This window comes from Macrobrachium nipponense, chromosome 19 (assembly GCF_015104395.2).
Source record: "Macrobrachium nipponense isolate FS-2020 chromosome 19, ASM1510439v2, whole genome shotgun sequence".
Taxonomy (NCBI): Eukaryota; Metazoa; Arthropoda; class Malacostraca; order Decapoda; family Palaemonidae; genus Macrobrachium; species Macrobrachium nipponense.
This window is the reverse complement of record NC_061088.1, coordinates 81069667-81087166: the sequence shown is the minus strand read 5'-3', so window position 1 is coordinate 81087166 and position 17500 is coordinate 81069667. Positions and strand designations below refer to the sequence as shown.

Genomic DNA, 17500 nt, shown 5'->3' with positions numbered 1-17500 from the left:
CGTGCTAAAATCTACGGTCACACAGCGAGTTGTTAATTTTAGCTGAACAACAGTATTACTATCTAAATTCGGTTTCGCCATAGCATTACTATTCAAATTTACTTGCACTGTAGCTAGATTAAGTTCCTCGTTGGACGAGTGGATTTCGCGCTCGGCTACCAATCCGATGGTCCGAAGTTCGATTCTCGGCTCGACCAACGCGGAACCAGAAAATCTATTTCTGCTGATTGAAATTCATTTCTCGATTTAATGTGGCTCGTATCCCACAATAAGCTGTAGTTCCCGTTGCTAGGTAACCAATTGGTTCCTAGCCACGTAAAAATATCTAAAACTTCGGGCCAGCCCTAGGAGAGCTGTTTATCAGCTCAGTGGTTAAACTAAGATACTTAACTTAACTTAGTAGTTAGGTTAAATATATCTCTTAGTTTAACCAGACCACTGAGCTGATTAACAGCTCTCCTAGGGTTGCCCTGAAGGATTACATATTTCTACGTGGCTAGGAACCAATTGGTTACCTAGCAACGGGAACTACAGCAGCTTACTAAGGGATCCGAACCACATCATACCGAGGAATGAATTTCCAATCACCAGAAATAAATTCCTCTGCACATTGGCAGAGCGAGCGAAGAATCGAACTCGCGTCTACCGAATCGGTAGGCGAGCACGTAACCCACTCGTCCGACGAGGAACTGTAGCATTATTATTTAGATTTAGCATCGGAATAGGATTACTATTTCAATTCAGTTTCGCCACAGCATTATTATCTTAATCTATCTGTATATCAGCATTACTATTTAGATTTAGTGGCATAAAAACACTGCCATTTTAATATAGTTGTACATAGTAGGATTAGTATTCAAATTTTGTTGCCCAATAGCATCACTACTTAAATTTAGCGTTCACTGAAAAACCATAGAATCCCACAATTTGAAAAGTAAACCCCACCACAGTTATCTCTAAGACAACAGGACGACGCTCAAAAATTAACATTTTATTCCGATGGAAAGCGCTAGTGAAAATTAGCATAAATCATGCAAATGTGGAGGGAGGAAAGACGACTTTGTCAATTACGGAGACAGTTGTCACAACAATCCTTTATCCAAACAAAATGAGCTGGGAATTTCTGACGTTTCCGACTGCTGACGCATGCGCAGATGCAATAAAAAGGAGATGAACATTCAAAATGACATCTACCCTTTCATTTGAAAGGCTGAAAATTACCTCAACTGCAAAATAACATTGGAAATAATATATTTCCATCTGAAAAAACAACGAAAATCTAATTTTCAACAATAAACAAATCTTGAGTTAGTACATTTTCAGGTGAGAATGTAACATTAAACAAATCTTGTAGAATTATATTTCCACTGTGAAAGCAGTCACGCTTAATGAAAAAAATACTGATTAATTTCTTTCTGTTAATAAAAATGACGCGCAATCAGGTAACGATAAATAAACCTTGAAAACACCCACGCTGAATTAGGTAAATAAATCTCGAAGGTAAATACTCCTACGTTAGAAAACAATCATGTTCTATCAAGCAACACAAAATAAATCTTGATGACAAATATTCCCACCTGGGAAACAATTACTTTGTTTCTGGAAACAGAAACTAAATCTCCAAGATAAATAAATATTCCCAACTAAGAAAGAAACCAAGTTCCACCAGGAAACACAGAATAAATCTTTGCTAAGAAAACAACCTTGTTTCATCAAGAAACACAGAATAAATCTTTGCTAAGAAAACGACTAAGTTTATCAGGAAACAGAATAAATCTCTGCTCAGAAACCAACCAAGTTTATCATGTAACAAAACAAATCTCGATAACAAAGATTCCCAGCTCAGAAAAATAAACACATTTCTTTAGGAAACACAAAATAAAATTCGGCTAAGGAAACAACCACTTAGGTAGCTCTTTTTATTTTTTATTTTTTCGATTGTGATCTGTCATGCTTTGTAAGACATGAGACAGGAAGCGTTCGAAACATTCCTTACGGGGGAGACCTGTCTGAAAGGGACGGGGTCACTCAGGAGTCACTAAAGCTGATAGCTGTTCTCTCCCCCAAAGTTTCAGTAATGTGATAGATTAAAAATAATGATGTGCATCGGTTATCATATGGCTCTACTAAATGCATTTCACTGCCCGGCCGTTCACGTATAACAGTCCCCTCTTGGAAAATAAGGAGGAAGGAAAAGCAGAGGGGGGGATATAACAAAGAGGAGACGGACTACTATATGCTACTACTCTTTACTCAAAGTAGCAAGACCCTGGAAGGCATATATAAAGGAGGAGGGGAATAAAGAGAGGTCATAAAAAACCCTGCATCCTAAATAAGAGGAGCAAGAGGAAAGAGAGTAACTCCACGAGACATACGAGACTATAAAGCCTAAGGTGAAAGATACGGTTGACATTTCTTATATTTTCTGAGAAAAAGTAATTTCTTTCACAAAAAACTAAAGAATGGAAGAGAGTAGTACATTTTTTTATTTTTTGTATGGTGTTTTTACGTTGCATGGGACCAGTGGTTATTCAGCAACGGGACCAACGGCTTTATGTGACTTTCGAACCACGTCGAGAGTGAACTTCTATCACCAACAATACACATCTCTAACCCCTCTAGTGGATTGCCCGAGAATCGAACTCACGGCCACCGAGGTGGCAGGCCAAGACCATACCGATCACGCCACTGAGAGTAGTACATGAACGCGTAAATATGAGTGGTAACATTCTATAAAGTAAAGGAATGTGGTGTACACATACGAATAGTAACCTTTCTGAACGGTTATGAAAAAGTATAAACATCCCATTGAGAAAACTGCATGACTCCATTCTCAACAAGGCGTGATCCGACCTCCAGTTTACTCTGGGCGTGTGCTAAAATTTACGGTCAAATGGAGCGTTGTTTCACCAACGAAAATTAAAAATGCATTAATTTCATTATAAAATTATTTTTTCGTACTGTTCAACATGCAAATTATTTATTTCTTACATTTTCATTTTAATGAGTAAATCATAAATATCCTACCCTAAAATTCCTGTATCTTGAACTCTACTTTTTTTCAGACTTTTTTTTTAAGATTTTTCTTAGGTTTTCCTACCCCCTCCATCCCCCTCCCCCCACAACAACAACAAAGTAGTTTGTAGGCTTACTCCCCGAGCGAGCAAAAATAACTCGACAGAGCAAAAAAAAAAAAAAAAAAAAAAACACGAAGCAGAAGCCTTTCGCTCCCCCAGAGGAATAAAACGATCCTTTACATCTGCTTCAGACTGATGGGAATCTTAACCTGAAATTTAATACAGTTTATGACGTAATCAAATGACTGATCCCAAAGAAGAGTCGAACCAGCACCAGCAGCAGCGTCAGGAGGCCATTCCCCGTGATGGATATTTGCCAGGGATATGGGTCTATGGTATAGGAAGGATGGGAGAGGGTGGAGGGCAGTGGTAATGGGAATGGAATGGAGGGTGAAGGGGTGGATGGGGGTTCAGGTTGGGGGGGGTGTGAGGGGGAGTTACACAGCCAAGACATAAAAACACCGAAGTTAGAATGGAAAGATGGAAAAACTTCGAAGATGCAAACCGAGTCCAACGATGCCGAGGACGGCGCCAGAAATGATTGAATTGTCTTCGGAATTTCACGTGGGACGTCTTTTAGTGAAAATCAAATTTCCATTCTGCACTAGAATTGGACGATATTCTTTTCTCATCTCTTGGGGTTTTCGGAGAATGGACGGTGGGGAGAATTACCCCCTACCCCCTTTTTTCGCGCAAGCCCGACGCTTTTACTGTGTTTCGCGTGTTTGACTTCGTTTATTTACATTTTCTATATATTTACACCTTTTTTTACGTTATTTTCCTATCACATTCATTGCAAAGCTTGAATTCGTATATTTACATTTTCTATATATTTAAAAAAATTTTCTTTCGTTATTTTCCTATCAAATTCATTTAAAAGTTGACTCTCCAATGTCAAGAATAACATTTTGCCATTAATTACTTTAATAACGATCTGCAACTTACATTAAATAATGTTATAGCTTTACTATTTTTCTGGTAAAAACTTACATAAAACCTTTTGTCCGTTCAATGAAAAATTGTATGCGCTTAAAAAAGCTGTTTGGCGACACCAGCATTACTAACAGTGCCAGAATCCCATATCCACCAATAAACACGCAATTAGGGGCAGTAAAACATAACATCATACAATATAATTTAATATATATATAATATTATATATATATATATATATATATATATATTATATATATATGTATATATATATATATTATATATATATATAGATAATATATTATACATATACATACTAAATATATATATATTATACAATATATATTATATAATATATATATATATATATATACTATATATTATATATATACATGTATATATTATATATTACTACTTTCAAAATGCATATATCCCCTCTTAGACTGTATAAAATGTTATGTAGAATTTTGGCAACATTTTTTCAGATTCCTAGATAGCTTAGAGATAGGATGTTTAAAATGTGTGTTCAGATTTCGCATAACATAACGTAAAAGAATATATATAACGTAGAATGTAGAAAGAGAGAGTATATCTTTGTCCGTTCAAAGCTAGAGTTGTTTTTCCTAATCTGTCTACACGTTTGATAAGAGAGCTCGAATCTTCAATGTGTTTTGGGATTCTGTCATCAAGTAAGATAAGGGAATTCTGCTTCAGTCGATTGAGTCGAGTACGTGTCTTTTTTTTTAACTGATTGATCTCATACACGTATGTCTTTGTCAAAGCCCCGTGCAGATTACACATTTTGTATGTAAAGTTGCGTAAGATTTCGAAGTTTCTGGAAGCACTATTGCTAAAAACGTTTTGTGTCATCTTCAGTCCAGCTTCCGTAAGGGTGAAGTTTTTCATTCGGGCTTAAATACTCGAGGCGTTCAGGTCTCTCTCTCTCTCTCTCTCTCTCTCTCTCTCTCTCTCTCTCTCTCTCTCCATCGCATAGCACTTTTGATCTTAAAGTAAATGGTCACTCGTAACTTGAGAATTTCATATCTGATATTTCTTAAAGTTTATTTAGTGTTAAATAGTGTTTTTCGTGGAATCTGAACAAACATTGTTTCGTAACGGCGCCTGGTTTTGTGAAAGTGTGAAACGAGCTGCAGCAAGAAAGAAAGAAATTGGTATACCAAAAAGGTAAAGTGTGTTATATTTTCATTAGTTGCAACTAATAACTGATGGGAACAGTGGTTTGGTAAAAACTAAATAACTGATGGTTACAGTGGTTTGAGAGAAACTATTTACGTTTTTACACATTGCAAATTTTAGTGTTTTGTGTTTGTTTCATTTTTGTGCATTTGTTCATTTTCTTATTGAAGTGGGCCTTTTTATTTTATATTCTGTGTGATTGATACTTTTTGCCATTTTGGTATTGTCCACATTTTTCTGTATTTTCATTTGCATTCACAATTTAATTGATTTAGTTATTTTCATTGCTTAATCATTGCACATTTAATTAAATTTAACACTTGTGAATTAATTTGCATTTACTTAGAATTCTTTTCAAGTTTTATTATTGTTTAGCACTTGTGAATTAATTTTCTTGAATTTTTTGATAAATTAATTTTGATTTAATTTTACTTAATTGATTCAAGAATTAATTAGACTTTACTTTGTTTTCAAGTAACAGAAATTTTCCTTGATATTGTGAATTTCACTTATAAATTTTGAGTTTAATAATAAATTTTTGTATTTAAAATTTTTTATAAATATTTCATTTCTAACCAGTATATTTGCATTTGATTATGTTGATGTTAGGTAGAAACATAGAGTGGTAATTGATCTGTTTTCCTTCATTAACTTGAAGTGACTCAGAACCAGGGTAGTACTTAGACCTCTGAAATCAGGGAAATACTTAGACTTTTAAAGTTGTTGATGGAGTGATGCCCTTTGATTAATTTAATTACTTACAAGATTACCTCACACCTGTTTTGATGAACTTAGTCAGATTTTCTGCATTACTGGTAAGTTGTTAAGGGATCACTGTTGCCTTTGAGTATTCAGTCGTTTAATACCTGTGATGAGGGTTCAGGTGTCTGGCTTTTGTGAGGTATCAGTTAATGAATGGTATGTGTAGTAACCAGATACTTGCCACTTCGTCACAATATATATATATATATATATATATATATATATATATATATATATATATATATATATATATATATATATATATATATATATACATATATATATATATATATATATATATATATATATATATATATATATATATATATATATATATATATATATATATATACTATATATATATACTATATATATATATATATATATATATATATATATATATATATATATATATATACAAATAATCAAGGATTAATTTGGAAGTCTCATTCCACAGCCTTTCAAAATTAATGCTACTTATGTTCAAGGGAACCGCTGTACTGCCCAAGTCCTTGCGTAAAAACCAATGTTTAAGTTCTAGAACTTTCTAGTGCGAGCTTTGAAATAAAAATCCGCTCCTCATTCCAATCTGCCCTCATATAAAAAAAAAAAAAATAGATAAATAAATGAATAAATTAATAATTATTTCCCCCATACACAGAACGTTAAACCTAAAGAATTCAATATTGCGCGATAAGATGTTACAATCTCTCTCTCTCTCTCTCTCTCTCTCTCTCTCTCTCTCTCTCTCTCTCTCTCTCTCTCTCTCCTGCGAAATAAAGAGGGTGCAAAGACTTCTTTTCATTCTCTCTCACTGGTCACCTGTCACTGACATGCGTTGTTTTTTCTTTTGGATTACGTCAATCTAAGACAACGGGAAATAAAAAAAAAAATAAATAAAAAGTAAAATTATACGCGCAAACTAATCCAAGGCCAGCTTCCAGAAGGTTGACGCAAAACTGAATCATTTCTGCTGGCGGACCTCTTATCACATACAAATTAAAACAGATGATGTCAATAATGTTACGTAGTCACAGAGTAAAAATAATCTTATTTTTAAGAAGCTTTTGGTTTCGTTGACTAATTTACTGCGGGAGAGAAGTGACTGAATTCGGGTCTTACGAAATCCATTTCAGTGTTTGGCACAACAGAACTTCCGTTCTGTTGTCCCAAACACTGATTTCGTACCAGATGTAACACAGCAAGGCACAATCCGACCTCCAGCTTACTCGGGACGCATGGGAGATTTTCCCCTAACGCATAAGTTGTAAACATTACATTTCTAACTTGAAACAAATTAAAACGTGCTAAAATCTACGGTCAAATAGAGCCTCGTTTCGACAACGAAATTTAAGATGAATAAGCTATATATTATTGGAAATAATGTTGCTGTACTGTTTAATATGCACATTACTTATTTTTCTACACTTTAATTCTAGTCAATAAATCATAAATATTTTTTTTTTTTACATTTTCATTCTAATAAATAAATCAATAATATTCTATCATTTATTCCCATATCTTTGACTCAACGCGAAACACCTTTTTCAGAACTTTTTAGGCTTTTTCATAGATCTTTCCTACCCTCCCCCAACAACAACAACAACAACAACATAGTAGTAGTAGTTTCTAGGCTTACTCCCCGAGTAAGCGATAACGAAATATTTGTGGACTTTCGCCATTCCCAGGGATCACAAATCAATAGCAGAAACGTCCTTTTTTTAGAGGCTTTTAGTGTTACTCCTATTTCCCAGTAATACTTAACAGTAGTACCTAATGACACAATAATCCGAACACTTTTAACTTCTTCTTTTATTTTAACACACTTTTATCTATTTTTTTTTTTAATAAGTGGAATATTTTCTTGCTGTATTTCACTTCACTTCCTCATCCTAGTTCCTAATGAAAACCATATTCTTTTGGAAGCGTGAAATTTCACGTCAATGGGACCTGGGCTTGTTTCATATGAATAGGTTTCGTCTTCTGTATAATAATAATAATAATAATAATAATAATAATAACAAGAAAAGAGGCAACAGAATCAACCATCTGATGTTCATGGACGACATCAAGCTGTATGGTAAGAGCATCAAGGAAATAGATACCCTAATCCAGACTATAAGGATTGTATCTGGGGACATCAGGATGGAGTTTGGAATAGAAAAATGCGCCTTAGTCAACATACAAAAAGGCAAAGTAACGAGAACTGAAGGGATAAAGCTACCAGATGGGAGCAACATCAAACACATAGATGAGACAGGATACAAATACCTGGGAATAATGGAAGGAGGAGATATAAAACACCAAGAGATGAAGGACACGATCAGGAAAGAATATATGCAGAGACTCAAGGCGATACTCAAGTCAAAACTCAACGCCGGAAATATGATAAAAGCCATAAACACATGGGCAGTGCCAGTAATCAGATACAGCGCAGGAATAGTGGAATGGACGAAGGCAGAACTTCGCAGCATAGATCAGAAAACCAGGAAACATATGACAATACACAAGCACTACACCCAAGAGCAAATACGGACAGACTATACATAACACGAAAGGAAGGAGGGAGAGGACTACTAAGTAATAGAGGACTGCGTCAACCATCGAAAACAGAGCACTGGGGGCAATATCTGAAAACCAGTGAAGACGAGTGGCTAAAGAGTGCATGGGAAGAAGGACTAATAAAAGCAGACGAAGACCCAGAAATATACAGAGACAGGAGAAAGACAGAAAGAACAGAGGACTGGCACAACAAACCAATGCACGGACAATACATGAGACAGACTAAAGAACTAGCCAGCCGATGACAATTGGCAATGGCTACAGAGGGGAGAGCTAAAGAAGGAAATGAAGGAATGATAACAGCGGCACAAGATCAGGCCCTAAGAACCAGATATGTTCAAAGTACGATAGACGGAAATAACATCTCTCCCATATGTAGGAAGTGCAATACGAAAAGTGAAACCATAAACCACATAGCAAGTGAATGCCCGGCACTTGCACAGAACCAGTACAAAAAGAGGCATGATTCAGTAGCAAAAGCCCTCCACTGGAGCCTGTGCAAGAAACATCAGTACCTTGCAGTAATAAGTGGTACGAGCACCAACCTGAAGGAGTGATAGAAAACGATCAGGCAAAGATCCTCTGGGACTATGGTATCAGAACGGATAGGGTGATACGTGCAAACAGACCAGACGTGACGTTGATTGACAAGGTCAAGAAGAAAGTATCACTCATTGATGTCGCAATACCATGGGACACCAGAGTTGAAGAGAAAGAGAGGGAAAAATTGGATAAGTATCAAGATCTGAAAATAGAAATAAGAAGGATATGGGATATGCCAGTGGAAATCGTACCATAATCATAGGAGCACTAGGCACGATCCCAAAGATCCCTGAAAAGGAATCTAGAAAAACTAGAGGCTGAAGTAGCTCCAGGACTCATGCAGAAGAGTGTGATCCTAGAAACGGCACACATAGTTAGAAGAGTGATGGACTCCTAAGGAGGCAGGATGCAACCCGGAACCCCACACTATAAATACCACCCAGTCGAATTGGAGGACTGTGATAGAGCAAAAAAAAAAAAAAAAAAAAAAAAAAAAAAAAAAAAAAAAAAAAAAAAAAAAAAAAAAAAAAAAAAAAAAAAAAAAAAAAAAAAAAAAAAAAAAAAAAAAAATAATAATAATAATAATAATAATAATAATAAATACGGACAGACTATACATAACACGAAAGGAAGGAGGGAGAGGACTACTAAGTATAGAGGACTGCGTCAACATCGAGAACAAAGCACTGGGGCAATATCTGAAAACCAGTGAAGACGAGTGGCTAAAGAGTGCATGGGAAGAAGGACTAATAAAAGTAGACGAAGACCCAGAAATATACAGAGACAGGAGAATGACAGACAGAACAGAGGACTGGCACAACAAACCAATGCATGGACAATACATGAGACAGACTAAAGAACTAGCCAGCGTTGACACATGGCAATGGCTACAGAGGGGAGAGCTAAAGAAGGAAACTGAAGGAATGATAACAGCGGCACAAGACCAGGCCCTAAGAACCAGATATGTTCAAAGAACGATAGACGGAAATAACATCTCTCCCATATGTAGGAAGTGCAATCTGAAAAATGAAACCATAAACCACATAGCAAGCGAATGCCCGGTACTTGCACAGAACCAGTACAAAAAGAGGCATGATTCAGTGGCAAAAGCCCTCCACTGGAGCCTGGGCAAGAAACATCAGCTACCTTGCAGTAATAAGTGGTACGAGCACCAACCTGAGGGAATGATAGAAAACTGGGAATCAACGCTAAAAGATCCTAACTGGGACCGACTTGGTAATCAGAACGGATAGGGTGATACGTGCAAACAGACCAGACGTGACGTTGATTGACAAAGTCAAGAAGAAAGTATCACTCATTGATGTCGCAATACCATGGGACACCAGAGTTGAAGAGAAAGAGAGGGAAAAAATGGATAAGTATCAAGATCTGAAAATAGAAATAAGAAGGATATGGGATATGCCAGTGGAAATCGTACCCATAATCATAGGAGCACTAGGCACGATCCCAAGATCCCTGAAAAGGAATCTAGAAAAACTAGAGGCTGAAGTAGCTCCAGGACCCATGCAGAAGAAGTGGGTGAGATCCTAGAAATGGGACACATAGTAAGAAAAGTGATGGACTCCTAAGGAGGCAGGATGCAACCCGGAACCCCACACTATAAATACCACCCAGTCGAATTGGAGGACTGTGATAGAGCAAAAAAAAAAAAAATAATAAAAACTAAAAAAATAAATAAAAATAAATAAATAATAAATAAATAAATAAAAAATAAATAATAATAAATAATAATAATAATAATAATAATAATAATAATAATAATAATTATTATTATTATTATTATTATTATTATTATGATAATAATAATAAAGGCTCTACGGCTAGTTCACGAAACTAGAACAAATCGAGACTAACCGAACAGGGACTGAATTAAATGCCAGTGAAGTCTCGCCTGATCATCCTTAGAAATACCGATTCATTCCTATCGTATAAATCGCACAGGAAATCATGCATCTGTTTATATAAAAACACACCTGCACTCGCATCTCATGTGCAGCAACCACTGCACCTGCACATGACAGGTCAACGGTGTATCATTCGATTTTCCGGAGGTTAGTGAGATGATCTCTGCGAGGGAATTCCTTCTGCTTAACGGATTCCAATGGCGCAACTCAAACAGATGGATACCAGTGCACGATAATGAATAAAATAATGTATAAAATGTATAGAATAATGTCCCAACATTTCTATTGAGATAGCTGGAGGGGCAGAAGCGAATGAGAAGCTCTCAGGGGTACAATATCTGCACGGTTTAACCGCCTATTATTGCGAGTGATTTAATGATATTGAGTCTTAATTTTGTTTTTGAGAATATCCGGTATGATGCCATTTAAATGCGTTGCGTATTTTGATAAATTATTGGCGTTAAACTGAGGTCGCTTAACTTCTTCCGCTGTGTTTTTAATTTTCCGTAAAAGAAAACTATTGTACCGACTTTGTCAGTCCGTCCGCACTTTTTTCTGTCCGCCCTCAGATCTAAAAAACTACAGACATGAGAGGGCTGAAAATTGGTACGATGATCTTCCACCCCCTAATCATCAAACATAACAAATTGCAGCCCTCTAGCCTCAGCAGTTTTTATTTTATTTTAGGTTAAGGTTAGCCATGGATCGCGCATCTGGCAGCGCTTTCCGGAGGCGTGGAATTCACCTTCACTCTACCGCATCTGCGAGGCAACTGAAGCGCTACCGGTTGTACTCATAGCCGATAGTTTTATACAGCATTATACGTTATACAGAAAACTCTATTGCGCAGAAGAAACTTTAGCTTTTTTTATTGTTCAAGAGCTCTAGAATTCTTTTATGGCTTTGTGACACTAATTTAACAGAAAACGCTTTCTCTTTTAACACTGTGGTTTAGTAAAGGTCATCGTTTTAATATCCTGCTCTTTGCGTATATAGCTAAATATTTTTTTTTTAACAGAAACATATCAACATCATCCACTTCTATATCTGGACTGCGTTCCATGACTAGACAGTTTAGAAGCGTGGCTTTGTCATGACCAAATTCATCGTTATATTAATTATTTATTAACACATTTGAATTTACACACAAAAGCAACAGGTTAGAAAAGGACTCATCCACCGTATTACGAAGTGACAGATTATTTTCATTAAGTAATCCTACGCATTGGCACTTTTATTTGTTATTTATACTAAATTAGGTTTTCCGTTGTTGATATCTTCCCTAACCTTCTCTTCATAAAAATAGCGCGGCTACTAAAGCTTGGTTTACCGTGGGCACTGATTTCTAAACCTCAGAAATGCTTTAAATAAATATTCTGACACGTCCAATTTATATAAAATATTCTGAAAACTTAAGACGGGAAAAAATTTATGGTCCCTCAAAATGGACCAAAATTGTAATTTTGATTACCTCAAAAATGTCCAAAAGTATAATTTTGATTACCTCAAAATTGTCCAAAAGTATAATTTTAATTACCACAAAATTGCCCAAAAGTATAATTTTGATTATCTCAAAATCATCCAAAAGTATTGTTTTGATTACAAAATTGTTCAAAAGTATAATTTTGATTACTTAAAATTGTCCAAAAATTAATTTTTTTATTACCTCAAAATTGTCCAAAAGTGTAATTTTGATTACCTCAAAACTGTCCAAAATTACTATTTTGATTACCTCAAAACTGTCCAAAATTATCATTTTGATTACCTCAAGATTTTCCAAAAGTATCATTCTCATTACACGGTGGTGTAAGCGTTTATTTTCGTCTTCCTTGATTTCGTGACCCAAACAGTAATTTGTCAGTTCTCCGTAAATGAAGTAATTTCCTGCCACAAGAGAGCTTTCTTTCTAATTCATATCTTCCCCAGTTGAAAGACGACACGAAAACACAGTGCCGAAACGACGGCAAGCAACTATTAACCTCAAGTTTACTTTCATAGAAATCAATCTTAATATGTATCAGTTTCACTCATTATTTTCTCTACGTCTAGAAAATTTGACTGAACATTAAAAATGGGGGCCAAGGTAACCTGTATTACATCCTGTTTTTAAAATCAAGGAAACATTCAAATGTGCTTTTGGAGTTCACTGGCCACCCATGAAAGGATAAATTCATTATGTATTATCAAAAAATATTTTCTTTCCGTCAAATTCATAATAAAAGGACTGCTTTAAGCGAACAAGAGAGAGAGAGAGAGAGAGAGAGTCAAACGACTTAATCTAACTAAAGTTAATGAAGCAACTGGAAAGGGCGTAAAAGATGAGTAAATATGAACAGTCGTTACGTGGATAAAAGAAAGACAAACATGGAGCCGTTTCCGCCTCGCGGGAATCGTGCAATTCGACTCAGATTTATAGAAAATGCAAGAATCGTTTTATTTCCTCGGTAACCTGCTGAAGGGGGGTTAGAGTAGGGGGTGGCGGGGATGGGAGGGGGAGGGTACGTCATTCACAAAAATAAGATTCAAAATAATCTGTCGCTTTACTGATCACAAAGTAAAGAATTTATCTCCGATGACAGTCAAAGGAAAAAAAAAATCCCCTAAGCTAGCTAGCGCATTGCTTTAAAAACATAATACCGGAAAAAAATATGAGCCACTTCCGACAGATACTACAGCAATATCAATGGCTATGAGAGTAACAAATCAGTGCAATTGAATAAGCTACGGAAATAGGAACTAACTCCCGAGTTATCTGATGATTTCAAGATCCTGACTTAATGCATAAAAGGTTTATGGCTAAATAATAATAATAATAATAATAATAAAATAATAATAATAATAATAATAAGCCCTCCACTGGAGCCTGTGCAAGAAACATCAGCTACCTTGCAGTAATAAGTGGTACGAGCACCAACCTGAAGGAGTGATAGAAAACGATCAGGCAAAGATCCTCTGGGACTATGGTATCAGAACGGATAGGGTGATACGTGCAAACAGACCAGACGTGACGTTGATTGACAAAGTCAAGAAGAAAGTATCACTCATTGATGTCGCAATACCATGGGACACCAGAGTTGAAGAGAAAGAGAGGGAAAAAATGGATAAGTATCAAGATCTGAAAATAGAAATAAGAAGGATATGTGATATGCCAGTGGAAATCGTACCCATAATCATAGGAGCACTAGGCACGATCCCAAGATCCCTGAAAAGGAATCTAGAAAAACTAGAGGCTGAAGTAGCTCCAGGACTCATGCAGAAGAGTGTGATCCTAGAAACGGCACACATAGTAACAAAAGTGATGCAGGATGCAACCTGGAACCCCACACTATAAATACCACCCAGTCGAATTGGAGGACTGTGATAGAGCAAAAAAAAAAAATAATAATAATAATAATAATTATTATTATTATTATTATTATTATTATTATTATTATTATTATTATTATTATTATTATTATTATTATTATTATTATTTATTAATTTTTTATTATATATTATTTTGTTTTGCTCTATCGCAGTCCTCCAATTCGACGGGGTGGTATTTATGGTGTGGGTTCCGGGTTGCATCCTGCCTCCTTAGGAGTCCATCACTTTTCTTACTATGTGCGCCGTTTCTAGGATCACACTCTTCTGCATGAGTCCTGGAGCTACTTCAGCCTCTAGTTTTTCTAGTTTCCTTTTCAGGGATCTTGGGATCGTGCCTAGTGCTCCTATGATTATGGGTACAATTTCCACTGGCATATCACATATCCTTCTTATTTCTATTTTCAGATCTTGAAACTTATCCATTTTTTCCCTCTCTTTCTCTTCAACTCTGGTGTCCCATGGTATTGCGACATCAATGAATGATACTTTCTTTTTGACTTTGTCAATCAACGTCACGTCTCGTCTATTTGCACGTATTACCCTATCTGTTCTGATACCATAGTCCCAGAGGATCTTTGCCTGATCGTTTTCTATCACTCCCTCAGGTTAGTGCTCGTACCACTTATTACTGCAAGGTAGCTGATGTTTCTTGCACAGGCTCCAGTGGAGGGCTTTTGCTACTGAATCATGCCTCTTTTTGTACTGGTTCTGTGCAAGTACCGGGCATTCGCTTGCTATGTGGTTTATGGTTTCATTTTTCATATTGCACTTCCTACATATGGGAGAGATGTTATTTCCATCTATCGTTCTTTGAACATATCTGGTTCTTACGGCCTGATCTTGTGCCGCTGTTATCATTCCTTCAGTTTCCTTCTTTATTATTATTATTATTATTATTATTATTATTATTATTATTATTATTATTATTATTATTATTATTATTATTATTATTCAGAAGTGTTTACCTAAATGATAATATTATCCTCAAATAGATCGTAGGTTGCGTCCGCACTGCAACAGAACATGTCCTAAACACGCGTCACTAACTTATTGTACACATATCACCAACACGTTTAATACAAATCAAAGACTAGTTGGTAGTCCTTCCTAATCAGTTTCACTTGTTATCAACTTATTTGTGATATATATGGTAAAGTTGAAGACGTGTGTTTATAACATTTATTTACAGTACTCTGCAGTTTCCGTCATCAACACACGTTGGCAACTTATCACATACATATCGCACAGGCTGAATACAAGTCGACAACCGTAAATGGAGAACTAATCTTTGGCAAATGCTGCATCATCATATAAAGCACCAGTTAGGACTACCAATAAGTCGGTAACTTGTATTGAACCTGTTTGTGATGTGTGTGTGTGTGTGTGTGTGTGTAATTATACTCTTGTTTTTTTCCATATGTCCATCCGCCTGTGGTGTTTGCGCATGGTAACACTGCGTCCCGGGCTTTAAATAATATCCTATTTCGAACATTAACGGTGTAATTCGTATACAGTAAATTATTAAAACACTTTTCAGTTGCGAATGTACACCAAGATATCCCTTTATTTAACTAAATTTACACATAGCGTAACTATTTAAAGCCCGAGACACAGTGTTACCATGCGCGACCACCACAGGCGGATGGACAGATGGAAAAAACAGAGTATAGTTGCCGACATTTGTTAATGACACGTATTGAATAGAGAGTGAGGAAGCACCCTTTGCTCAAGGGTTTAAATAATGCTTTCAAAATTACCTTAAGATTAAATCTGTTTAATCTAATATAAACATGGATATCTGCTGATTCGTGGCTGCAGAGCACTTCACGGAAAAAAATATACGAAAGTGGAGTCAAAATTTGTGCCGATTCAAATCTGTTTAAAGTTTGATGACTAATTAATCCATTTGCAGCAACTTTAGGAAATGTAGCTGTGCAACAGGTCTGAAAAAAAAAATAATAATTGGTTTGCTCTCGAATCAATACACATTAGACTAATATACTTACATATGCATGAAGAGATATTTTCGCAATGATTCTGCAATTTACGACTGAAATAAAGTTAAGTTTGTATTGGACTTAGTTGCACAAATTGAGCCTTAAAAGCTCATGAAAAGATTTAATGTATCACTATCTTAATACAATTCTCATCGCGTCTCATTAACTTGCTTACATTTTTATCTATTTATTATTAATTTGTTAATCTATCTTTTCTTTTATAATATCTAATCTCTTCTTTCTGTATTTCCTATTACCTCCTGTTACTTTTTTCTAATGATTACCGCACTCTTTGGAAGCTTGTATTTCAAGTCAATAGCCCCTGTGGTGGGCTTGTTCCATATGAACAGGACTCACACTATGAAAAAAATAATAATAATGATAGTAAACATACAAAATCGAAATTAAAACAGAAAATCTATTTGCTCAAAGTCATTGTGCAAACAAATTTCTCTGAGTTTTATGTTTTAGGAATTTTCTAAAAGAAAAAAAAAAAAAAAAAAAAAAAAAAAAAAAAACATTGCCAATCCAAACAACAAACAGATCAAAAGTTTGCAACTTTCAGAAATGTGCGTTCATAATGGGCGGTATTTTTCTTGCAAAAGGATGCAAAAATACATGCAAGGTAAAAGTGTATGCTACCAACCATACTCCAAAACAAATAGCACTAATAGTGCAAATACTTTTGTTCTTTACACATGAAAAAATAATGGCTAGGAAAAAACAAAAGCTGACGTCCGCTACTTTGATTCAGTAACTGGAGAGAAACTACCCCCCTCTCTCTCTCTCTCTCTCTCTCTCTCTCTCTCTCTCTCTCTCTCTCTCTCTCTCTCTCTCTCTCTCTCGTAAAGCTACATAGAAGGAGCGTTGCATAATATGCTGTAATATAAACATAAAAAAACATTTAAGCTCGATCTCTCGAATTCATAAACTATTTTCATGCGGCCATATTTTTCTGTCGATAATTCAAGTGCTTTTTTAAAGCTCCCTGAGAAATCTAACATAAATAAATAAAAAATTTCCTCAGCTGGCCAATCGATACAGGACAAGTCCTTCGCCAATCTTCCAAATCTTAGCTGACAAATCGTTAATCAGATTTCTTCACTTATATTGTGTGTGTGTGAGAGAGAGAGAGAGA

At 35.6% G+C, this 17500-nt stretch overlaps 1 protein-coding gene across 1 annotated transcript in view; it reads left to right on the top strand.

Moving 5' to 3' along the window:
• The window catches only part of LOC135213081 (uncharacterized), a 382584-nt gene that overhangs the window by 179082 nt on the left and 186002 nt on the right, over positions 1-17500 (top strand). The window lies entirely within an intron of this gene.